Below are 25,856 nucleotides of genomic sequence, written 5' to 3'. Positions count from 1 at the left end.
TCTTGCCACCTGCCTTCTGAGGTGGGCCGGGCTGGGAAGCATCCCATATACTCATTCAACAAACATTTATGCACTGTCTCCCACCTGCCGGGCTCTGAGGCTCACAGCACAGAGCCTGCAGCCTGGGGCTGAAGCGAGAGAGAAGACAGAGATTTCATGCCTGGCGAGGACTCCAGAGGCTATGGGGCTGGGGTGATCCCACCAGGCTGCGGTGAGCCTGGAGGAGCCTGAACTTGGGCTGGGATGGAAGGACAGGTATCTGTGGGAGGAAGGAAAGAACTAACATGGATGCAGCATCGGTGTTCCGGAGACTGCTGAGTTCCCACTCCATGCTCAGGGCAGTACCCAGGGTGGTCGAATGAGTATCTACTTGATGCCAGGCGGTCTACACATCCCACTGAACGCTTCCCTCCCAAGGGGCCTTATTTTCCCCATTTTATAAATAAAATGTGGGCAGGGACTTGAAGCCGTCCTGATAAAAGATAAGAGATAAAAGAGGGACGTCAGAGGTAGAATATGACTTGCCCAGCATTTCACATCCAAAACCCAGCAGGGCAGAGGTGGTCTGACTTTTAAAAAGGAAAGAAAGCCTGGGTGTGGTGGCTCACACCTGTAATCCCAGCACTTTGGGAGGCTGAGGTGGGCGGATCACTTGAGGTCAGGAGTTTGAGACCAGCCTGGCCAACATGGCGAAACCCCGTCTCTACTGAAAATACAAAAATTAGCTGGGCATGGCAGAAGGTGCCTGTAATCCCAGCCACTTGGGAGACTGAGGCAGGAGAATCACTTGAAAATCGGAGGTGGAGGTTGCAGTGAGCCGAGATTGCACCATTGCACTCCAGCCTGGGTGACAGGGCGACACTCCGTCTCAAAAAAAAAAAAGAAAAAAAAAAAAAAGGAAAGAAGGCTGGGCGCCGTGGCTCATGCCTGTAATCCCAGCACTTTGGGAGGCCGAGGCGGGCAGATCACGAGGTCAGGAGATCGAGACCATCCTGGGTAACAGGGTGAAACCCCGTCTCTACTAAAAATACAAAAAACTAGCTGGGCGTGGTGGCGGGTGCCTGTAGTCCCAGCTACTCAGGCCACTGCACTCCAGCCTGGGCGACAGAGCGAGACTCCTTCTCAAAGAAAAGAAACAGACAAACTTGGGGGACAGGGTGTTTCAGGCAAAGGGACCCCCACATGAAAAGACACAGAGAGGGAAGGCCCGTAGCTGCTGCTGGGCATCTCAAGCAAAGCCCAGCTCACGCCTCCCAACCACTGTCCCATCCCCAACGGCTGTGCAATGGCCTGGGGTCCACACAGCCCAGTCTGCTGTCCTCGCCCTAACTGTCCGCACTCTGCCGCAGCCCTGTGGGCCTCTGTGTTCTGTCTGCGGCAACGTGGGTCTCAGTCTGGAGGCCAGGGGGTTCCTGGGCTCCTGGCACGGTCCGAGCTGCCGCCCCCTCCCCCAGACTGCCCTGTCTTCCCAAGAGCTCCCCGCCCAGGGAAGCCTCATTGAGAGAGGGTCTGTGGGGACGCCCTCACATTTCAGGTGGGGACACTGTCACCCACAGAGGGGCAGGTGCAGGTCACTGTCACAGGGCTTTGCTCCGGTAGGGGATCAGCACAGACTGGATGAATACACGAAGAACTGAAAACTGGGATGTCCGTTTCTGAGTGCGCTTTCTCCCTTGTCTCATTCTCTCTCTCTCACTCTCTCACTCTCTCGCTCTCTCTTCAAGGTTTTTCCTTCCCATGTCTCTCTGAGCCTCTGGCTGTCTCCTCCTCTTTCTGGAAGTGTCTATATTTTCTGGGTCTCTCTGTTCCTCTCTCATCTCCTCCTCTTCCCACACTCCCTGCCCTTCCCTCCCCTCCCCTCCTCTGGCCTCTGGATGTTTGGGGCATAGGCTGAGTAGGGGTCCCACAGGCGGGCCTCAGTGGCAGCTGCTACCACCCACCCCTGCACAGCAGACCCACCCTGGGTTCATTCCCTCATTTCCACTTTCTAGGCCAACCGACAGACCCACATGGAACACAGTCTGCACACAGGGAGGACGTCACTCCACTCTGGAGACGCAGCCCCTCGGAGACTGGTTCACATATTCCCGGGGCAAGGGTATCTTTCCTGAAATACAAATGTGGTATTGAGGTCAGCAGGGCTTGGAGGGATCCCAGATGGGAAGGAGGGACTATCCCACTGGGGAGGTGGAAGACCTCAGATGGGGCCAGGTAGGGGCTGGCGTCTGAGTCCCTGCTGATCCTGGCTCAGGCGGGGCAGCCCACTGTGCCGCAGGGAACTCCAGGCTGGGGGCCTGGAACACCCGGGACCTTGCCCTCACTTTGTGAAGATTTTGCTGGGTGGTCTCAGGAGTGAGTCCTTTCCCTTCTCTGGGCTTCAAGTTCCTTATCTATAAATGAGAAAGTTGGGTTCATGATCCCAAAGGTGCCTTCCAGCCCTAATATTCTAGGCAATATTCAAGGCAGCAGAGCAGGACAGAGCTAACAGCAGCAGTGGACCAGGGGCTGGGGCCTGGGCAGGGAGCAGCCTGCCCTGGGGACCCCATCACCTGCCAGCCTTTGTGGGAAGGAAGGAGAAAGACGTGGAGAAACGAACACTGGCCTGTGAGTTAGAGGAGACCTATGGCCCCGATCTGACTCTGAATCACTATGTGGCCCCCCGGGCCTCAGTTTCCCCACCTGTAACATGAGACAGCTGCAATGGATAAGACTTGAGGGCCTCCCAAATTGGAGATGCTACAAGCTGTTGGCAGGGCCAATGCTGTGCGTGGAACCCCTCCCTACCAAGTCCTGGTGAGGCTTTCAAATAATGCCATAGTGGCAGGGGTGAGGGGGCAGGATAGAGCCTGGGAAATGAGGTCCTTTGGGATCCCTCCCCAGAGTTCAGTTCAACTTGTCTTCCTGAGATACCTCCCTCTAAAAGCTGTGGAGAGGTCTGGGGAACCATCTGACCATGAGCAGAAAAAGGCAAGCCTTGGGAGGTTCTAGACAGATTGTCTGTCCCCCCATGTAATGAAGGAGAGAACCCGAAAATTCCCAGATGCCTTCCTCTTGTGGTCCATTGGAATTGGCAGAACATAAGGAATACAACCACTTTAAATAAATTCAATGTATAGAACTCTTCAATATGGAAGACAAGCTATTTATTGAGGAAACCCACAGTCTAAAATCCAGACTTTTCAGTGTACTGTGTTGCTTAACAATAGCGCCTCCTTCTGGTCAAGTTAGATATTACAACCGAGCTCTATTAGACAAAGAAACTACGTAACAGGACCTGCTAAATTTGAAAACTGCTGAGTTGGAGTCCCAGAACTGGGTGAAGTACAGTTTCCCAAATCCAAAGTACAGTTGCCCAGAGAGGACATATCTGCTATTTCTGAAAAATGCTGCAGAAAAAGAACTTGTCCAGCTACCTTCCCAATGCAGAATGAAACTCAGAAAAGACACAGCATAACTGGGTCACCAAAAGATCTGGCAAGCCATTGGGATGGAGACCTCCACCTGCCTATTCACCTAGGCATTCAATTCAACATTTGTATATATTTTTCCAGACAAGAACCTGTTTCAAATACATACTGCAAGTCAATATTAACCTACATGACCTATGCCGTGTTATTCACATAGTGGTTTTACGCTCAAACACTGGACCATATCTGATCACAAAAGTGGTGGAAGATGAAGTCTCCTCTAATCCTCAGGGCTGATCCTGGCTTGTCAGGGAAGGATAATGGTCATACCCTGAGTATGGCCACCACCTACTTAGACTATTTCTGGGTCCCCCGGCAGCCCCAGGCTCCTTTTGTCCAATTCCGAGGCCACCCCTGCGGCCTCTGTCCACTCCCTTCATCTGAGGGCAGCACCATCGAACAAGAGTCAATCCCTAAGAAACGCTTATTTCTGCAGGACACCTGGCTCTGTCTCCATCTCCTTCCAGGCACACGTACTCACAGGTCATTAGGAATTGTTCCTGTCCCCCTTCTCTGCAACCCCCTGCGGAGAGCATGAGGAACAAGAGCATGCCTTACTTGCGTGTCAGGGCCCGCCAACGACCTGATGCGCCAGCGAGGAATAGGCTGGAGGATTCCTCCCTGCTGGGCTCAAAGACATGTTCGCCTCATTCCAGCACACAGAAGGACAGCCTGGGTCTGGACGAACTGTAGGACAAATGGTCACCAAGGCAGCTGCACCTGCACAGAGACAGAGGGGAGGAGGGTGAGGAGAGATGGAGCATCGCCTCCTGCAGCTGTCTCAGCTGCTGGAAGACCCCATCTGCCGGAGCCACCAGCTGTCAGTCACACGTGTCGGACTGCAGGTACGTCACACCTCAAGAACAAATCAGAGAGGCTGGGGACTTCCTGACACACAGAGCCATGTGCCAGCCGGGATAGAGGGGAGAGGAGCCAACAGCAGATGCAAGATATGAACTGAACTGCAGACCCAGGGAGTTGCCAGACCTGGGGCCACTGCAACCAATTCCAGCTCTAGTCACTTGGCGGTGGCCCAGGTGTTTGGGGTAAAGGTGGGGCTCACCTCTGGGGCCACAGCCCCAGAGCCTCTGGGGCTGTTGGTCCATGGGAACCTTCCAGGCACATCACATCCAACATCCCTCCAGGAGGTGAAGGCAGATGAAACAACAGCTGGACTGATTAGGTAGAGACCCTGGGCATGCTCACCAGAACTGCTCCACCCCTGGCAGGGCCCTCTCCCTGGCACCTCCCACCCCAACTGCCTGGGAGCAGAGGATGCCAAATGCCAGGCCAGGCCAATGACTGAGAAGGAAACTAAGTCAGGAGGCAGAAGCCTCAGGCCCAAGCGCAGCTCTGTGCTGGTCTGCTGAGTGACAGACCTTGGGCTGGTCAGTGAACTATGCCGCCCACAGGTCAGGTCATTTGTCCACCCACTGGATCAATCCCAGGAAGCTTTGCTCACCCAGCCCTGGTGCTGAGGATTCTCCAGGCCTCATCTCATTTCACCAGCATACTTGCTTCCTTCACCACGAGGCGGCACCTGATCCCCATTTTGCAGATAGGGAAACTGAGGCTGAGAAGGGAAGTCGTCCTGCCAGGGTCGCACAGCTGGGGTGTGGTGCAGAGCCCAGCCCCATGAATGATGCTTTTGCATCTGGAGGGCAGGAGGGGAAGTGCTGTGGGGTGCTGGTGGGGTGCAGGGACCAGAGGAGGTAATGTCTGCAAGACAAAGGGGGGTTCTAGGTGCAAAGGGCTTTGCGAGGTTGGTGCGGAGGCGGGGGGTTGGTGCTGGGCTCTGCCGCATCTGTGCCCCTGGAGGCTGAGGGAGCCTCAGGAGGCCCTAGTGGGGGCCAGGAGGGGCCCCCCGGTCTGTCTGTCTGCCTGTGCCCCACACCCACAGCTCCAGGGCCGGAGTAAGTGCTAGAAGGCGAACAGGAACCTGTAGCTGGAGGAAGTGTGTGTGTGCAAATAGATGAGTGAGTGGCATGTAATTACCTAAAATTGTGGGTTAGAAGCGGATGTAAATAACCAAAAAATACGTGGGGAAGTGGGGGGATGCTCATCAGTTAGAGATAATTACTTAACCACTAATTGAAATAATAATGGTGTGTATTTGAATATGCTAATGAGGCTGAACCTGTGTTGGAAAAGGTAACTGAAATAAAATAAGAGGAGGCTTCCAGGCCCACACCCGCTCTGCCCCAGGCCTTTGCCCCGTGAGCCGCCCTGCCGTCTACCCAGCCCGTGCCTGCTTCCTTTGCTTGGTCCTGCCCAAGGCCCCTCCCAGGGCACCCATCAGCCCCAGGGTTGCCCCTGCTTCCTGCGCTGGGAGGGCAGATGCTGCGATGCAGGGCGTTTGCCCACCAGCCTCCCGCACAGCCCCAGGGAGAGGCAGGAATGCATGCTTGTGGAGTGCCTACTGTATACCCAGCCCAGCTCTGCAAAGCACTCCATGTTATAGACTAGGAGACAGGCGTGTGCGGCCAGCCTGCAGTCACGTGGAGGGGTCGGGCCAGGACGCAGATTTCCAGCTGCTCTCGGACTTTCCAGCAAAGCCATCCAAAAGCAGAACAGCCAGACATCACGGAACCACCGTGTCACTGTGAGCAGAGGCCCAGACCGCTTGGGAGCGGGCTCTGCATGTTCTCACATGCGTGTGCTGGGCACGGTGTGCACGTCAGGGCACCTGCCCTGGAGCTTTTCACTCTCCATTAGCGTCGCAAGCAGACTGTGAGTGTACACAGACATGTATGTGCGTGCACACATATGTACACGTGTATGTGTGTTGCACATGTGTGCACATGCACATGAACTCATGCATGCGCACACAGAGGCATGCACACTCAATGACACAGGCACACCCACTGCTCTCCACAAAGGCTCACTCACACATCCAGGCCCAGGCATCCAACGCACCACCTCGGACACAGCCTGAGATTTAACCCAACATCCTGCCTAGCATCTGCCAACGCATGGCACCCGAGGGGCTGGACACAAGGTGGGGTGCAGGGGCCCACTCATCCACTCTGTAGAAGCCAGCCAGGCCTGGAGGGTGGTCTCTCTGGGGCTGTGCACTTTATAGGGGTGAAGGTGATTAGACAACCTCACAGTGGCCCTTGCATTGCTGCTAGAAACCCACGCTTCGGAACAGCCAGCATCGATCAGGCATTCGTGGGGTCACTGGTGAGCTAACACACAGCAGCTGCTGGCCCAGGGGCTGCACTGGGAAGGCCGGGGGCACGCCCAGATTTGCATGTCATGGAGGGTGGTGTGGGTGGCAGCAGTGCATGGTGGGACTTGAAGGATGTGGAACTGCTGGGGTTTTTGTTTTGTTTTGTTTTGTTTTGTTTTTTTGAGACAGAGTCTCACTCTGTTGCCCAGGCTGGAGTGCAGTGGTACCATCTCGGCTCACTGCAACCTCTGCCTCCTGGGTTCAAGCAATTCTCTGCCTCAGCCTCCCCAGTAGCTGGGATCACAGGCACCCACCACCATGCCTGGCTACTTTTTTATTTTTAGTAGAGATGAGGTTTCACCATCTTGGCCAGGCTAGTCTTGAACTCCTGACCTCGTGATCCACCCACCTCGGCCTCTCAAAGTACTGGGATTACAGGCGTGAGCCACGGTGCCCAGCCAGCTGCTGGGTTTTGAAGAAGTGGTGGCTCCTGCCCTTGTATGTGGTCCGCGGTGGCTCGGAGGAGGAACCCAGAGGGAGGCTAGGCTGGCAGCTCAGCGACACCACCACTGCCGTGACCTGGACAAGCCCCTGGAATGCTGTGCCTCACTTTCCCTCCCTGTAGAACAAGGACGATCGTGGTCATCCCTTTGTCGGGGTGAAGGCTCACAGTTCAATCTCGTCTGGAACCGCAGGCTGGGGAACCTCAGAGACCACTGGGCTGGAGGGGTCAAAGCTAAGAACCCACCCTGGAAAATACACAGGCAGTTTTGTCTGTGATATTCGGGGGCTCATCAGACCTCCCTGAGGACCATCCCGGGACACTAAGACTCTACTTTACAGAAGGGCAACGAATCTGTGCAGGATGTTGTGGACAGGAAACCGAGGCCCAAAGCCATCCACTGAATTGCCATGAGCCAGAAAGGGCAGGGCCAGAAAGGGCAGGGGCCCAGAGGGACAGCAGCCCCCAGAGGCGAGGGTAAACTAAGGCTCCGAGTGGCTGATCACACAGGTGCACGGTGAGGCTGTGAGGCCTGCCGTCTGAGGTGCCCACTGTGTGCCGTCGGAAGGGGGGCCCAGCAGTGCCCTCGGGCAGGCAGTGGCGGCTGCCATGCTGGACTCACTCCCCTGGCACCCTGGCGGTTGGGGGGGGCTCCTCCTCCTCCTTCCAGGATGAAGAACAACTCATCAACTTGCAAATGTCCGGGTGAGAGGGTTGGAAAAATGAAGGCGCCCAAACTTGACATTTGCATTTCAAACACTTATATCAGCAAAACAAATAACAGTAATTATACCATTTGCATATTTTGTGCGATGATTGTTTAGCGAGGTGGGGAGGAGGGGCGCCTGCTGATGCCAGCAGCCCAGCCTCCCTCGCAGCTGTGCCGCCCTGCCCAGGGTCCCTGCCACCCCGCACCTCCATGCTGCCCACCCCTTGACCCTGTGGGTGTGGCGTGCAGCCCTCAGGCTGTTGCCTCCTGCGGGCCCTGCCCTTTGGCCACTGGGTGTCCCTCTGTTCTCCAATACGCGCCCCGCCCCCCAACAGCAGGTCTCCACCTCCGCCCTCTGCACTTGCTGTGCCCCCTGCCTGGGAGCCTCTCGCAGACCCACCCAGGCTGGCTCCTCCATTCAGGGCCCATCCTCACTGTCCCCGTCTCCACATTCTGATGGGGACACGCACGGCTGCCTTCTCTCCAGCCGGGAGCTCCATGAGGCTCTAAGCTGACCTCGAGCCCTGGTGGACAGGGCCGACCCTTGGTGTGGGGCCTGCCCAGCCCACAGCCCAGCATACAGCAGGCAGGCCCTCAGCAGACAGGTGACGTTGCCACTCAAGTCCCTGCCCCCTACTGGGGGCCCGGGCACCTGGCTGGGGAAGGGTGCCCAGACCTGGCACTGACCTCGCAGGGGTGACGTGATGTGGCGTCTCAGAGTGAGGGAGACGGGACTCACAGGCAAGGGCAGTGGGTGATCTGACTGCGTACCCCAGGTAACACTCAGGACCCCAAGCTGACCCCCACCTAGTACTGCTGTAGGAGGAGCCTCCTGGGGTGGGGAGGAGTCGAGACCCAGTGACCCACATGGCTTTGTGTGTATCACCATGTGTTTACGGAGGGTCTGGCTGTGCGTGAGCACGTGTGCACATGCATGTGTGCGTGTGTGTGCACGACTGTATGCACGAGTGTGTGTGCGCGTGTGTGTGCATGCATGTGTGCTTGTGTGTGCATACATGTGTGCTTGTGTGTGCATGTGTGAGTGTGTGTGTGCTTGTGTGTGTGTACTGTAGGTTCTCGACAACGCTGGTCCTTTTGTCCGGATCAGGACCAAGAGACTGGGTCTCTGGGTGCCCATTCCCCACAGCCCAGTTTTGGGGTGAGGAGGGGGAGAGTATGGCCTCCATTGGTGCTGGGAAAAGGAGGTGGCCCCACCCACCAGCCCACTCACAGCTGGCAGGGTCCCTCACCCAGAGGCCACCATGTCTGGCTGCAGGCTCCCTTCTCCTGAGCGGCAGCCGTAACAAGAACAACAGCGGTTGTGCACCTGTCGCAAATGCCAGGCCCTCCCATGGGCTGACTTGCAGAACCATCCTCCAGCCCCACAAGGAGGTGGAAACTCCAGCTTTATTATCCCTGTTTTCAGATGGAGAAACTGAGGCTCACCCCTGTGACGCCTCTTGCTGAAGGTCACACAGAAGAGCCGGGATTTGTACTGAGCCCTCCCGGCCCCTTGCTTTTTGCAGGACAAACCCCCCGGCACACAGTCCGGCGACAGCCCTTACAGGACAGGTGTCATCAGTACCCCCATTTCACAGACCGGGAAACCAAGTCTCAAACATACACAGAGACCTCCCCAAGGTTACACTGGATGTAGCTAAACTCGGCCGAGAGTTCTTCACTTTGGACTGAAACTCAGGCAGAGGCTGCCAGTAGGATTGTCCCCGTGGTAATTAGGGCTCCACAATCAATCCCAGCGTGCAAGATGCCACCTCCCTGCTTCCTTTAATCTCCCCCGCTCAGCACCGACAGAGGAAGCTGAGCCCAGAGACTTGGAAGTGCAAATGAGGCCCCATCCCCTGGTAAACTGCAAGCGGCAATTAACTCCTCACTTCACACCCCACAGCCCCACAAATTCCAGACGGGGTAAGCAGTTAAATATGAAATATTAAGCCATAAAAAAGCTGGAAGAAAACAGAATTCAATACTTATCAGTTCTCAGGAGGGAAACAGGCTTTCCAAGCTCAGAAGGAAGAGAATAAATTTTAAAAGAAAAAGGAGGCAGATTTGACCAAATAAAAATAAGAAAAAGGAACACAAAAAGTAACCCAAATTAAAAGCTGTATAGCAGAGAGGGAAAGATATTTGTGGCGAATGTGACAGATAAATGATAACTATCTTCATTATGTAAAGAACTCGTTCAAATTGATTAGGGAGACATCAACAGCATATAAACAAATTTGTAAAGGAACAAACACAAAACAGAAAATACAGGTGGTTACGAAACATAGGGCCCAATGCTCAACCTCCCGTATAAGCAGGGAAATGCAAATTTTTAGAAAATACAGTGAGATGCCATGGGCCCATCAAAGTAGACATGATCTAAAAAAACAAAAATACCAAACTAAAAATAAATCCCAGTGCATTAATTAGAGTGCTGGCACGGTTGTGGTGAAATTGGCACAATTCTTTTGGAAAGTCATTTGGCAATACAGATCTAAACTCTTCACATGTGCATAACTTACAGCATATCACACCACGGTGCAGCTAAAACTTTTTGCAATCAAGAGCAACACAAGGATACTTGCTGCCACCACTCTGATTCAGCACGGTGCTAGTAGCTGCAGCCATTGCAATAAGGCAAGAAAAAGAAACAAAAATTATAAGATTCAGAAAGAAAGAAACGAAGCTCTCGCTATTCACAGACGATGTGATTATGTACATAAAAAGTCCAAAAGAATGTATATGTTACCAAAATTAATAAAATATTAGCATAAAATTCATATACAAATATATATTGAATTTCTATATATCAGTAATGAATAGAAAATGAATATTTATGAAACATCAACACTCTTCAAATTATTTTATACATTCAAGGCAATCTCAATCAAAATCACAGTCCATTTTTTTTCTTTTTGTGGAACTTGACAAGCTAATTCTAAAATGTATATGGAAGAAAAAAAGGCCAGGAATGTCACTAAATAAAAAGAACAAGGTGGAGTGAGGGACAGTCTTCTTCTTTTTTTTTTTTTCCCCCAGACGGAGTCTTGCTCTGTTGCCCAGGATGGAGTGCAGTGGTGTGATCTCAGCTCACTGCAACCTCTGCCTCCCAGTTCACACCATTCTCCTGCCTCAGCCTCCCAAGTAGCTGGGACTACAGGCACCCGCCATCACGCTGGCTAATTTTTTTGTATTTTTAGTAGAGACGGGGTTTCACCATGTTAGCCAGGATGGTCTCAATCTCCTGACCTCATTATCTGCCCACCGTGGCCTCCCAAAGTGCTGGGATTACAAGCGCGAGCCACTGCACCCGGCCGAGGATGGCTCTTCTTCCATCAGATAATGACAGTTGACTATAAAGCTATGGTGACTCAGATATTATTATAAGATTAGACACACAAGCCCATGGAACAAACAGAAAAATCCAGAAACTGACCCAAGAGGCAGCCCTTAATAGAGAGAGGAGGCATAACTTTTCAATAAATTGAATATATATGGGAAAAAATGAAACTGAATACCTGCTTCCCATCACGTATAAAGTCAACTCCAGGCTGATTACAGAGCTAAATGCAAAAAGAAGAACTATACATTTTGAAAGATAAAGTAGATAAAAAAATAAAATATGTATATATAATACAAATATATATTTGTGGATTGAGATAGGGTCTCACTCTGTTTCACAGGCTGGAATGCAGTGGCATAATCACAGCTCACTGCAGCCTCGAACTTCTCAGCCTCAGGCGATCCTCTCACCCCGGCCTCCCAAGTAGCTAGAACTACAGGCATGCACATCCTTGCTCCATTAATTTTTTTTAAGAGAAGGGGTCTTGCCATGTTGCCTAGGCTGGTCTTGAACTCCTGGGCTCAAGCAGTCCTCCCACCTCAGCCTCCCAAAGTGCTGGGATTACAAGCATGAGCCACTGCACCCAGCCAGAAAAATATATTGATGACTGAGAGACAGGGAAGAATTTCTTCCCACTCATGCAAGAATATATTGATAAATATTACTACATAAAAATAAAGAATTTCTACTCGTAAAAATATACTATGAAAAGCTAGCCTGGGCAACATAAGAAGACACCGTGTCTATAAAATTTGTGTAAAAAATTAGCCAGGCATGATGGAGTGTGCCTGTAGTCCCAGCTACCCTGGAGGCTGAGGTGGGAGGATGATTTGAGCCAGGGAGGTCAAGGGTGCAGTGAGCCATGATCCCACCACTGCACTCCAGCCTGGCCAACAGATCAAGACTCTGTCTCTAAAATATGCACACACACATGCACACATACACACACGCATACACACACACGCGTGCACCACACACACGCGTGCACCACACACACATGCACACAGGCTCACATACGCACACACATGCACACGCGCACACACACGCACATACACACGCACACACACGCATACATACATCATGCAAAGTATTAAAACACAAGCTACACGACAGCTACCTTCTGAGAGAATGTGATCTCATTCAGAATCTATAAACACCTCTTATGAATTAATAAGGAAAACTGACACCTCAGTCATAAAATGAGCAGAGATCTTGAAAAGGCATTTCACAAATGAGGACATCCACACGGCCAAAAACCCCGTGCTCAACTGTATTACTCGCCAGGGAAATTCAAATGAGAGCTTGGTAAGATACCAGGACACACCCGCCAGACCGGCGAGGCTTCAAGCATCTCATCGGATCTGGCGCTGGGGAAGGAGGATGTGGGGCAACGGGAACTCTCGTCCGCTGTCCTGAGGGTGCAAAGCCTCACCATCGCTTTGGGAAAGAGCCGGCGACTGTTCTCTGGGGTGTAAACCTCAGGGAGGGTCCCACACGTGTGAAGCAGGAGATAGGCAAGGGAGCTCACCACAGCCCCAAAATGGAACCGACCTCTTAGGACAGTACACGCTTCAGTGATGAGAATGAACCAGCACCAAGCACAATGAATGGGTATGTCTCCCCCGGATAGTGTTGACCAGAAGAACAAGGTCAGAACGGAAGAAGTATGCAAAGATTTCATTTATGGGAAGTTCAGAAACAGGCAAATCCAGAATCAATTGTCCAGGAATGCTGGTTGCTACGATCAGGAATGAGAGAGCTCTGGGACTGGGAAAGAAAGTGCCAGAAGCCTCTGAGGGCCGCCAACATTCTAGGTCTTCACCCCGACTGTGGTCACGCAGATGCATTCACACAAAGTTCACACGGTGGTTATTCTTTCCCTGGCTCAGATGGGACTTTCGCACCCTGCTGTATAGATGGCTTGTTCCAACTCACAGTCTACACCTCCACAGGGCTGTGAGAGGATGTCGGGCCTTTCACCCAGCAGCCCCACTTCTGAGAACCTACCAGAAGGAGAGAATCCCAGAGAGAAAACCATGTACAGCCAAAGATTTCCATTGCTGCTTGATAGAGAAGGAAAAAAATGGAAACCACCAAAGTTTTCAGTAAGAAGACAATGATGAGGCTGGGCACGGGGGCTCACGCCTGTAATCCCAGCACTTTGGGAGGCTGAGGCGGGCGGGTCACCTGAGGTCAGGAATTCGAGACCAGCCTGGCCAACATGGTGCCCATCTCTACTGAAAATACAAAAATTAGCCAGGCATGGTGGCACGTGCCTGTAATCCCAGCTACCCGGGAGGCTGAGGCAGGAGAATCGCTTGAACCTGGGAGGCGGAGGTTGCAGTGAGCAGAGATCATGCCATTGCACTCCAGCCTGGTCAACAGATTGAGACTCCATCTCCAAAAAAAAAAAAAAAAAAAGTAGGAGAATGACTAAATCAATTAAAGCACACCCTTATTATTCTTATTATTGACTGTGGCAATTTATTTATTTATTTATTTATGATGGAGTCTTGCTTTGTGGACCAGGCTGGAGTGCAGCGATGCAATCACGGCTCACTGCAACCTGGACCTCCTAGGGCTCAGGTGATCCTCCCAGCTCAGCCTCCTGAGTAGCTGTGCCCACAGGTATGTGTCACTCTACCCAGCTAATTAAAAAATAATAATTTTTAGAGACAGGGTCTCACTATGTTGCCCAGGCTTGTTTCAAACTCCTGGGCTCAAGCGATCTGCCCACCTCGGCCTCCCAAAGTGCTGGGATTACAGGTGTGAGCCACCGCACCTGGCTGCAACTTGGAAACTGCTGGAGGTCAGTGAATGATCAGACTCAACAAGTCCATTCTCAAGATGGACAGAGATATCAACATGTCTCTACAAAACACATGTGCGGGGAAGTGCATCACTGCTCACAGTACCCATGATAGCCCAGACTAGAAACAACCTGAAAGGCCATCAGCAGAGAAGGGATACATCAACTGAGGTACAGCCTTACATGGGAATACTATACGGCAATGAAGAGGAACGAACCGCCATCACATCTAACAAGGATGAATGAATTTTGCAGGTGCAATGTGCAGAAGCACCCAGACAGAATGTGTATATAATGGATGCTTCCACTTATACAACATGAAAACACAGGCAAAATTCAGCTATGCTGGAAGGAGCCAGGGTAGTGTTTATCCTGAGGTGGGGGAGAGGTGACCTGGAGAGACCATCAGGAGACTTCTGGGGCTGGTGGCACCGGGGGCTGGTTTTGTTCTGTTTCTTCACTGGGGTGCTTGTGAAAATTCATTAAGCTGTGCACAGTGAGGATTTGTGAACTTTTCTGTATGTAACTTACATCTCAAATGTTTAAGTTTCTTTTAAGAGTGATATCAACCCTGAAACAAACGCCGATCCTCAAAAGAAGAAAAAAGACCAGAAGGAGAAGCTCTAAAATGCTGACAAGCTTCTCTTGCATGGTGGAGCCACGGTTTACATCTCCTGTTTTCAGCATTTTCCTAGTTTTCTTTAGTGTATACACATGTATATTGCTTTTGAAATTAAAGAGAGAAATAATATGCTATTACATATATTCAAATGCCAGGCCCCCAGAAAAGGATTCGTGTTTAATTAGGACTTTGTGATTCAGGATGGCACAATGTTTTATATGTTGTAAAAAAAATCTCATTGCGGCTGCCAAGGGTGGCCAGGCCCCCTCGCCCCATCTTCTCACTGCTGTGGCCCAACCATTCCTCACCCGACAGGAAGCTGACGTGCTAATTTGCTTAGCAAAGTCAGAGGGAGCGCCAAGGGTGCAAGGCAGGAAAAGAAAATTGCCACAAAAGGGAGGCAGGAATATTCCGAAGGCATTAACCTGATGAATTGTATATGAGAGCTGTAAATTTGATAAGTGCTTATTAGAAGTAGAAAATGAGACTTGAAATTTGCTTGTTTGCCTGAAATGAAGGCTGAGGTTCCCTCGGAATCTAATCGGCTAAAATTTTGGCTAGATGTTCAAATGTAGGCATCCTATGAAAAAAAGGATACCTAGAGAGATGAGGAAGGCCAGGAGAGATGGTAACTGTTGTGTCAGGCACATTTGGAAATATTTATTAGAAAGAGAAAAGAAAGTCTGATGTCTTCTCCAAGCCTGCTGCCTTAGTCAGCGCCCGCCCGCCGGCCGGCTCTGCGGGAAGCCCAGGCCTGGCCCCAGCCCCACTGCCCTGTCTCTCCTTTCTTCCCACACACCTGGAGGCTGAGGCAGGAGGATCACTTGAAGTCAGGAGTTCAAGGCTGCAGTGAGCCATGATTGCACCACTGCACTCCAGCCTGGGCGAAAGAGAAAGACCCTGTCTCTCAAATAAATTACAATTAAACAATTTTTAAAAATCTGTTCAGGTGACACATGCCTTGATGTGTTCACAGGCAGGCAGCCCTGATCAGGGTGAAAAACAGAGATAAAGTCCCGGAAGGAGGAGGGGTGGGGGCAGGAAGTGGACACCGCCCTAGAGAAGGGTCTCAGATCACACAGCATTTGTTGCAAATTTGGCAAATACCGATTTTCCCAATTGTACCCCTGGGTGCGTGGACGAGAGGACAGGCTCAGACAAGGCCAGTGGGAAGCTGGGAACCCAGACCCTAAACACGTGCTATACACCGGGCTGGCCTCGGCTGTGCCGGGACCTGGCAGGCAGGGTCAACCCAGCGGTGCTCAGTCCTACCCATAGAGGGGGGAGTGCAGGCCCCAGGGTGCTCCCAGCACCGGCTCCTCCCTGCACAGGCCCCTCCAGCAGCCCAGATATCCCCGTGGAGGAGGGGGCAGGGGCGCGATTGTTCCTCTCTGAGTCCCACACTCTGCGGCAGCCGAGCAGGGGTCTCAGGCCCTGTGCGTGTCCATGGATGGGAATATGGGCGTGAGACCCTCCCCCTTCCCCTCTAGACCTGGCCTCTCTCCTGCCTGGAGGGGTGGGGGGGCTCCTCTCTGCCCTGCCTGGGGAGGCACAACTTGCCATCCTCATCTCCAGCACTGACTGCCTCCAGGCTATCTCACCCCTGCCGCGAAGCCCAGATCAAACAGGGTAGCTGCTTCTCCAAGGTCACAAAGCCAGTGAGGGGCGCTGGGCCTTGGACCCCAGCCTGGGCGAGTCACCTCCTCTGAGAAGCCTCCCAGCCTGCCCCACTGAAAGGGGACGAGCAGTCCCTGCTAGTGCATTGCTCGTGGTCATTTCCTGTGGCCCCCGTTGTTTTCCTAATGCCTTCCTTTGCTCGAGTCACCCCACCGGACCCTCAGCTCCTTAAGGGCAGTGCCGTGGGCTGAAGTGTGCCCGCATCCCTGGGATGAAGCCCTGGCCCCCGGCTGATGAGAGGAGGCAGCGGGGTCTCTGGGAGGTGATCGGGGTTAGCTGAGGTCATGAGGGTGGGGCCCATGATGGGATTACAGCCTTTACAAGGAAGGATGCCAGGCTGGGCACCGTGGCTCACACCTGTAATCTCAACACTTTGGGAGGCTGAGGCAGGAGGACTGATTGAGCCAGGAGTTCAAGACTAGCCTGGGCAACATAGCGAAACTCCATCTCCACAGAAAAAAGTTTCAAACAATAATTAGTGCATGGGTGTGGTGGCACGCACCTGTGGTCCCAGCTACTATGGAACCTGAGGTGGGAGGATGGCTTGAGCCCAGGAGGTGGAGGCTTCAGTGATCTGTGATTGTGTCACTGCACTCCAGCCCAGGTGACAGAGGGAGACCATCTCTGGAAAAAAAAAAAAAAAAGAAAGAAAGAAAGACACCAGGGCATCTGCATGCCCTCTCTCTCCCTGTCTCTCTTTCCCTCTCTGTCTCCATCTCTCCCTCCCTCTTTCTCTCTCCCTCTCTCTCTCTCTCCATCTCTTTCTCTCCCTCTCACCCTCTTTCTCTCTCTCTCCTTCTGTCTCTTTCTTTCTCCCTCTCTCTCTCACATACACACACACACACACACTCTCTCTCTCTCTCTCTCTGTCTTGGGAGGACACGGTGAGAAGGTAGCCATCTGCAAACCAGGACACTGGCCCTCCTAGAACCAACCCCGCTGGCACCCGATCCCAGACTTCCAGTCTCAGGGCGGGGAGACAATGTGTGCTGCTGTCTAGACTCCAGTGTCCCGCTTTTGTTATGAGAGCCGGGGCCGACAAAGGCAGGCAGGAGTCATGTCTGCCCTGCTCACTGCTGTGCCCCCACATCTAAACCAGCCTGGGGCTCGGCATACAGTAGGTATTTAATAAATGCACACTCCAGGAGGAAACAGACTTTGTCTGGTAACCCTAGGGCCTGGCGGGCCCAACAAGATTTGCTGAGTAAATGTTTGTGAATAAATGAATGGGAGTCAGTGAAACCAAACCAGCACGGTTTTTTTTTTTTTTTTTTTTGACACGGAGTCTCGCTCTGTCACCTAGGCTGGAGTGCAGTGGCGCGATCTCGGCTCACTGCAACCTCCACCTCCTGGGTTCAAACAATTCTCCCTGCCTCAGACTCCCAAGTAACTGGGATTACAGGTGTCCGCCACAACGCCCGGCTAATTTTTGTATTTTTTAGTAGAGACGGGGTTTCTCCATGTTGGCCAGGCTTGTCTTGAACTCCTGACCTCAGGTGATCTGCCCGCCTCAGCCTCCCAAAGTGCTGGGATTACAGGTGTGAGCGACCATGCCTGGCTGCACAGCTTTCAAAGCGGGGTTCATGGGCTTAGGGGGCTGAGTCTGCTCCTGCCTCCCAGCGAGACTCACCCAGGCTTGTGCCAATGGTCCTGCTCTTGCCCTTTAGGGAGTGCCCTCGACGCGGACACCTGAGCCCTGAGCTGCAGCCCTGGAGGAGGAGGACGCAGCTGGTGCTGGGAAGGGCTGGGAGGCCGGCCATGCACCTGGCACGCTACTACTTCCTGGGGCTCTCAGGCAGGAGCAGGGTCCTGGTGGCTTTCCTGGTGGAGGGACAGAACCCTCACAGCCCCAGCGGGCTGCGCGTGAGCTCTGCAGCCTCAGAGCAGGTCCCACCATGTGCCTGTCGGCCACGTCTGCTGCCTGGCACAGCCACGTGCATCCGGAGCCGTCTGCAGCGTAACTCAAAGTGAGGGGGATGGGCACATGTGCACGACACCCGACGCCCCTCTGCAGCACTCAACAGGGAGGGCAGGGAGCTGGAATTTGTCCCAGCTGGGCACAGGCTGCTGTTGGCAGCCAGGGTCAGGGAGACTCTCAGAGTCCCCCACTTCTGTGGAACAGACAGTTTCTTTGGTTCTGGAATTAAACTATTAATAGCAGTGGAGATCAAGAAACTCAAGTGCAGGGCAGCTGACAGGTGGTCTCGAATGCACCCTGGGGGGTGTGCAGCCAGCAGCCCTCAGAGCCAGTCTAAGTTTGGCAAAGGACCGCTGTGCGGGCCAGGCATGGTGACAGTGACGTCTTGGTGTCAGGGCCTCCTGTCTCATACCCTCGCTCCTGCAAGGGCCTCTGCACCTGGGCAGGTGGGCGTCTGGGTGCTGGGGGAGCTGACTCCTTCAAGGAGATGGTTTCCTGTCTCAGGGAGGTGGGGGGTACCCCTGGGATCTGCTTCTAGGGGCATAAGCTCCGGCCTATCGAGTGACTGATGGACCAGAGCTCTATCTTTCTAGAAGGCCTGGGAGAAGCCAGGAATCCCCTCCCGGAGCCTCACCCCACTCCTCCCTCCAGCCATCCTCCTCCAGCTCTTTGTGACATCACTGCCGTTGCCATGGGAACCCTGCCAACTGAGCGGATGACTTCACAGGAGGATGGGAGGCGCTGGGCTGGGCCGGCCTGGGTCTTGCAGCAAAGGTCTTTGATAACCAGCAAAATGGCAAAGGGAGGCAGGAAAACCACCCGCAGGGAGGCCAGCGTGGGTTTAAGGTGATGGCATTCCCCAGCCCTGCCCGGCACCGGCCTCCCAAGCCTGGGACCTGGGGGCTCCCTGCCTCCTTCCAGATGGAGGTGGGCATGGTGGAGTGTGAGGGGCCTGGGTCTGCCGGGGCTGGCTGGGGACCCCTGGCTGGAGCTGCTTCAAGCCTCGGTTTCTCTTTCTAGGAAGTGAGACCAGGACCACAGACTGGGCGCTCCCTGCTGAGTCTGTGGCCCTGAGGGCTGTTCAGCTCTAAGCATCGGTGCACGGACAGGCCAGACAGGGCTGTATTGCTCCAATCGCCCTGCAGGAATCACAGCCAGACGGGGGCTTCCCAAGTGCTGCCCACCTTGCCGGCACGCAGGAGGAGGTGGCATGGACTGGGGAGGAGGAAGCACTCTCACTCCTGCTGGAGCCTCTGCCCAGGAACCCCGAGTGGCCCAGCCGTACCTGGGGAGGCCCATCCCACGTGTCCCGCACCCCATGTCTGTCAGCACTGATCAGGGTCTCCCAGACACCAGCTCTGGGGTTGCCATGGGGACGAGCGGGAGGGTGAGTGTGGCGCACACAGCTGTCTGTGGACACACAGAGGGCATGCACGCATGTGTCTGTGCTCACCTGCATGTGTTCACACGGACTGGGCACCGCCGGAGGTGTTCACACAGCGGTGTACACCGACCCCTCTGCAGATGTGCACACACCCAGCAAGGCTACATCCACAGGCGAGTATGTGTTCTTGCACCAGGAAGTGGGTCACGCCCCACACCACACACCGTATACTCTGTCCCTGCGGCACGCACCTGTCTGGGTGCACCAGGCAGTCTAAGCCCATGTCACCTATGTGTACACATATGTGCACAGACCTACTCAGGCACACCAGTGTGTGTACACGGCTGTCCAGGCACACTGGGCAGTCCAAGCCCACGCCTGCCCAGACTCTTGGAATCGGGCACTTTCTGAGTCTGCCCCGATGGGCGTTCCCTTCCCCAGTCAGTACATCCTCTCTTCCTAACCCCACGTCTGCTGGACTCTGAAGGTGTTCACGCAGCCATGAACATCTCCAGGGCCTGCACTGCCCACCACCAGGACCCCAGCGGAACCCAGCATCTGGTCACTAGGGGTCTGCATGGGCAGTCACTTCCTGGGGGCCTGCACCCCTTAAGGAGGGTGAAGGATGGGCCAGCCCAGCTGGGGCTGAATCCTCACAGCCTTGTTCACAGGGAGAGGCTGACCTGCGCCCATTTTACAGACAACAAAACTGAGGCTGAGAGAGTAACAGCCCGGCCAGCACATGGCAGAGCGTGGCGCAGGCCCAGGCCTGCCTTGTGAGGTCCCTGCCGTTCCCTGCAGGGTACATAGAGGCGGAAGCTGATGTGGCCCCCACTGGGCGTTCTTTCACTTTCTCTCCTTTGATTCCACAGTCCTCAGACCTAGGAATTAAAGAAACGTCCGTAGTTTCCGATGAAGGAAATATTAATAGAAGCTCAGAGACGTAAGGTAACTGACCCTAGGTCACACAGCAGAGTCAGGGAGCTGGTGAGGTTGAGGGGAGGGAGCCCCAGGAGGGCCTCAAAAACCTCCCTCCCCACTCCACCCAGCCAGGGGCAGGTGCAGCCGGCAGGTGGGCCGCTGGCCCCGGGTATGCCCTGTTTATGCCTCTGCATCTAGCGTACATGACGAAGGCAATTTTCCATGTTTCAAGTGCCACGGTATTGCCTGCCTCTGCTGATCAGCCCCGATCTTTCTTGGCTGTCTCTTCCCCAGCTCCATGCAGATGCACCCCCAATTCAAGATCCCTAAGCTCCCGGCCCCACTCCTCTCTACTCTGCCTGTTGCAAGCCCCTCCCGGCCCAGGCTTGGGAGAGAGGTGTGCCCTACACTGCCGTGAGCCCCGAGTGGACCCAGACGGCCAGAGGGAGCAGCCCTCAGCCCAGACTCCACAGCGCAGCCCAGCCCGTCCCTGCAGCCACGATCGGTACTCACAGAACCCTCTGGCAATCTGGCCTTGGCAGGGCAGGCCAGACAGATCTGTGCAGTTTACAACCAGCTTCTGCTTCTAAAAATAGGAGTGCTACTTGGCACACAGACCACAGTGAAAGTGGAGAAACTGAGGCCCCGCGGCAAAAAGTGTCTCGTCGAAGGTCACGAAGGCAGGAAATAGCAGATGCCAGAAGGGTCATGGCATTCAGAGATGAAAGGAGTCCCTCGTGCCGGCACTCCCCCGCTCACCAGCCATCGTGGCCATCCTGGGCACGTGAGCACCACTGCGCCAGCCCAGCCTGGAGCCTGGTACTGCCGGCCTTGGCAGGCAGACATTGCTGGTCAGGAATGCAGAATCGGCCTTTAAATACCTCAGCAATTTCATGCCCTGGCATCTCCTTCTTCCCCACATCGCCCGAGGCGCCGCTGAGGCTTAATGAGCTGTGAAGGTCCATTTTTCAAAGTTAAACATTTCCTGGGCTCCCTGGCCCAGCCTTTAGACACAGCCTGGCAATGTCCCAGGTGTGGGGTTGAGACAGCTGCACAGGGAGGCCATGGTTCACATGGATCTCCATGACGCCCTCGGCTCTCACCGGCCACTGATGCCAACAGAGACCTACCCGGTGGCCAGCTTGTGGGATGCAGAGCTGGCAGTGGGTCAGGCCTGGGCTGTGGGAGCAGTGGGTCGGGCCTGGGCCCCTGAAGCTGGGAATTCCAGCCTAACACAGCCTTCAGAGGTGTCGATTCTAACCCCCTGCCCATTTTACAGATGAGGAAGCTGAGGGAGGGCCATAAGTCCCCTAACATCAGTGACCACAGCGCTTACCCAACCGAATATCTCAGGGTCCAGCCCAGGGCCTAACGTTTAGCGCCAAAAACAGCTGGTGCTCAATCAATGCTTGTTGCCAGGAGTAAGCACCCAAGGCTGCAGAGCAGAAGGTGGCAGCCTTGGGTGGAGACCGCAGAGCCCTGACTCCCAGACTCCCTGCATCAATCTCCGAGGGTGCAAACAGACCTCCTGTCTGCTGGGATCAGTGTCGGCATCCCGGGGGCCCCTGGCTCCTGGTTTAGACCCTGCTGTCTGCAGATGTGAAGCAGCGGAGAGGGAAGCCTGGATCTGGACTTAGGCAGGGTCAAGTTTGGGTCCCAACTCTGTCACTCTCTGACTCCTTGGGCTTGGACAAGCCACTTCTGGGGGCCTCATTATCTCCATTTGCCATTTGGTGACATTAGCCTCTTTACCTGGGGGACTTCTACACTCCCATTTCTTCCAAGCTCCTGTCCATACTGACATTGTCTTTTTCCAGTCCCTGTAGGTCTCTGTATGTATCATCCACTCATTCATTATCTACTTCCATCATCATTAATCTACATCCTCCCTCATTCAGGCATCCATTCATCCATTCATCATCCATATATCCTTCTAGCATCCACCCACTTACCCACCAATTCATCCATCCATCCACCTCTCCACCCACTCATCCTTCATCCATCCATTCACCCATTCATCCACCCATCCATCCATCCACCCACCCACCTATCCATTCATCAATTCACACACCCACCCATCCATCCATCCATTCATCATCCATATATCCTTCTAGCATCCACCCATCCACCCACCTCTCCACCCACCCATTCATCCATTCATCCTTCATCCATCCATTTATCCATTCATCCATCCATCCACCCACCTATCCATTCATCCATTCACCCACCCACCCATCCATCCATCCATCATCCATATATCCTTCTAGCATCCACCCACCCACCAATCCACCCATCCATCCATCCACCTATCCACCTACCCACTCACCCACCTACTCATCCACCCATTCATCTTTCTTCCATCCATTCACCCATCATCTATCCATCCATTCACTTATTCATCCATTCATCCATTTACCCACCCATCCATCCACTCACCTATCCATCCATCCATCCACTTGCTCATCCATCCACCCGCCCATCCATCAACCCATGCATCCATCCACCCATCCATCAGTCCATCCATGTATACATTCATCCACCCCTCCATCTGATGATGCATATGTCAAGAAGGCAATGTGCCAGTTCTGTGCTAGGGCTAGAGTCCCAATCCCCAATTCCTAACCTAATGCCCTCTCTAGAGGCCAGGTGTCCAGAGGGCTCAAGGGGTTCCCATTCTGTGACTGCATTGGCTCAGATCCCTGACCGCTTGGGGAAGAGCTCCTGTTACCACTCTAGGTCTCATGGAGACAACCAAAAGCTAAAGAACCAGAGGACTCCCCATTGGCTCTGCTTCAGGAAGGTGTGAATCTGGGCAAGACACTCATCTCAGTGTAGCACTCGCCACCTGTAATGGGCACGTGATTGCAAAGGCTTCAAACTGGGCCATGCCAGGGAAGTTGGCTGGCTCAAGGCGCTGTAAATGGAAAATGTTGTTAGGAGATTCAACATGATTAAAAATAAGGAGACAGGATATGCTTTTCCCTTGTCACCAATTCCACAGCATCTCAAGGGTCTGTAGTGCACCAGGCCCAGCCCCCAGCAAAGGTGGAACCAGGCCTGCCCAGCTGAGCCCTCTGCAGATCCCAGGGGAACAGGGTCAGTCTGCAATCCCAGAAATGTATTCATGGTTCCTTAGCAACCAGTGGCTTGGGGACTGAGCCGGGAATCTGTGTTCCTCTCAGCGTCTCACCTCATCTTTTGTTCCCCTCACTTATCCATCTGAGCTCTCAGCCCTCAGACACATTAGATGACTGGAATGGTGACTACAAGCCTGTGCAATGCTGAAATTATATTTCCACACTCACGGAAGCACACACATGCGTGAGCATGCACACATGTATACACACTACATACAGTATGCTGAGTAGAGAGGCCCAGGTTAAGAAATAATGTCACTACTCAATTACAGAAAAGAACAAACTATTGATAAGCATCACAACTTGAATGAATCACCAGGGAATCTTGTGGGGGAAAACAAATGTAATCCCAAAATGTTACATACTGTGTGATTCCATTTACACAGCAGACTGACAGTCCCTGACTTAACGATGCTTTGATTTATAATTTTTTTACTTTATAATGGGTTTATTGGGGTATTAAATGCATTTTTGACATATTGTTGACTTATGATGTGTTTATCAGGATGTAACTCTATCATAAATTGAGGAGCATTTGTACTTGAAAAGACAAAATTATAGAAATGGAGAATGGATTAGCAGTGACCAGAGGTCAGAGATGGGATGGGGTGAGGGAAGGGGGCGTGGCTATAAAAGGGTAACAAGAGAAATATTTGTGGGATGGGACTTTTCTGTATCTGGACTGTATCACTGTCAATATCCTGGTTGTGACACTGTACTATAGTTTTGTAAGATGTTGCCACTGGGGGGAACTGGATAAAGGGTACATGAGATCTCTCTGTATTATTCTCACAATTGCAAGGGACTGTACAATTGTCTTAAAATAGAAAATTTAATTTTAAGGAAATAAAATAATGTCATTGAAAATGGATGGTATTTTTCAATAAAAGGGGTAAAATCAACTGGATTAGTATACCTAGGAAGAACTGACACTTGATCCTTACATCTCACGCCATAGATAAAAAATTACAGGTGGATTAAAAGTCTAAATGTCAAGTGTAAAACAATAAAGCTCCTAGAAGATTACATAGAAGAGCATCTTCAAGAACTTAAGGTGAGAAAAGATTTCTTTATAAGCTAACAGAAAGTGCTAACCATGGAGGAGAACTTGAGTAACATTAAAATGAAGAACTTCTTCTCATTAAAATACATGACTGAAAGAGTGAAATGGCAAGCCATGGAATGAGAGAAGATATTTTCAACATATGTAATCAAAAAATTAAGAATTACTAGATATATAAAGAATTCCTACAAACGTATAAGATAAAGAATGCAACTCAATAGAAAAATGGGGCCAGGTGCAGTGGCTCACACCTGTAATCCCAGCACTTTGGGAGACCAAGGTAGAAGAATCGCTTAAGTCCAGGAATTTGAGACCCATCTGGGCAACACAGGGAGACTCTGTCTCTACAAAAAAAAAAAAAAAAAAAACTTAGCCAGGCATGGTGGCATGTGCCTGTAGTCCCAGCTATGTGGGATGCTGAGGTGGGAGGATTACTTGAGCAGGAAGTCTGACACCAGTCTGGGCAACATAGTAAGACCCTGTCTCTATAAAAAAAAAAACAAATAAAAGAAAAAAGACAAATATGACTTTTAAACAGATAGGTCACAAAAAAATGACATACAAATATCCAAATGGCCAATAAACTTATGAAAAGATGTTCACTAGTAATGCTAAAATTTAAAAGGACTGACAATATCAAAGGCTTTTAAAAGATTGTTTTAGATTTAACATTTAGACCTTTAATTCTTCCAGAATTAATTTTTTAATCTATGGTGTGAGGTAGGCATCAAGTTTCAGTTTTTTCCAGGTATACTAATCCAGTTGATCTTACCCCTTTTATTGAAATATACCATCCATTTTCAATGGCATTATTTTATTTCCTTAGAATTAAATTTTCTATTTTGAGACAACTGTACAGTCCTATGCAGTTGTGAGATTCCTCTGGAGGAGAGAAGGGTAGTGATCAGGAGGAGATGGGGTGGGGGGCTTCTGAGATACAAGTATCATTTTTATTTCTTGAGCTAGATGGTTCCTACATAAATTTCACTTTGTAGTACTTCATGGAATTGCATATGCTACCTTTTCTTAAGTTTTGTTTAAAAAAAAAAAATACCACAGGGTGGGAATTCTGGCATAGAATAGTGAAAAGGTCACCAAATCTTCTCTCCAAAAAACAACTATAAAGCTA

The 25,856-nt window shown here is 52.3% G+C and overlaps 1 protein-coding gene across 4 annotated transcripts in view; it reads right to left on the bottom strand.

Annotated features, from left to right (window-relative positions):
• The window catches only part of ELFN1 (extracellular leucine rich repeat and fibronectin type III domain containing 1), an 82,039-nt gene that overhangs the window by 34,814 nt on the left and 21,369 nt on the right, over nt 1-25,856 (bottom strand). For 2 of the 4 annotated variants that reach the window (XM_016957005.4, XM_016957004.4), the window contains exon 2: nt 4,026-4,187. The gene's annotated coding sequence lies outside the window, so the exon portion shown is untranslated. Of the gene's footprint in view, nt 1-4,025; nt 4,188-4,929; nt 8,071-16,806; nt 16,954-25,856 lie in introns of those variants that run through there. The other 2 variants (XM_054687322.2, XM_063815151.1) reach the window with 2 other exon arrangements.

The sequence above is a fragment of the Pan troglodytes genome, chromosome 6, assembly GCF_028858775.2.
Source record: "Pan troglodytes isolate AG18354 chromosome 6, NHGRI_mPanTro3-v2.0_pri, whole genome shotgun sequence".
Classification (NCBI taxonomy): Eukaryota; Metazoa; Chordata; class Mammalia; order Primates; family Hominidae; genus Pan; species Pan troglodytes.
This window is presented reverse-complemented; position numbering and strand designations above follow the sequence as displayed.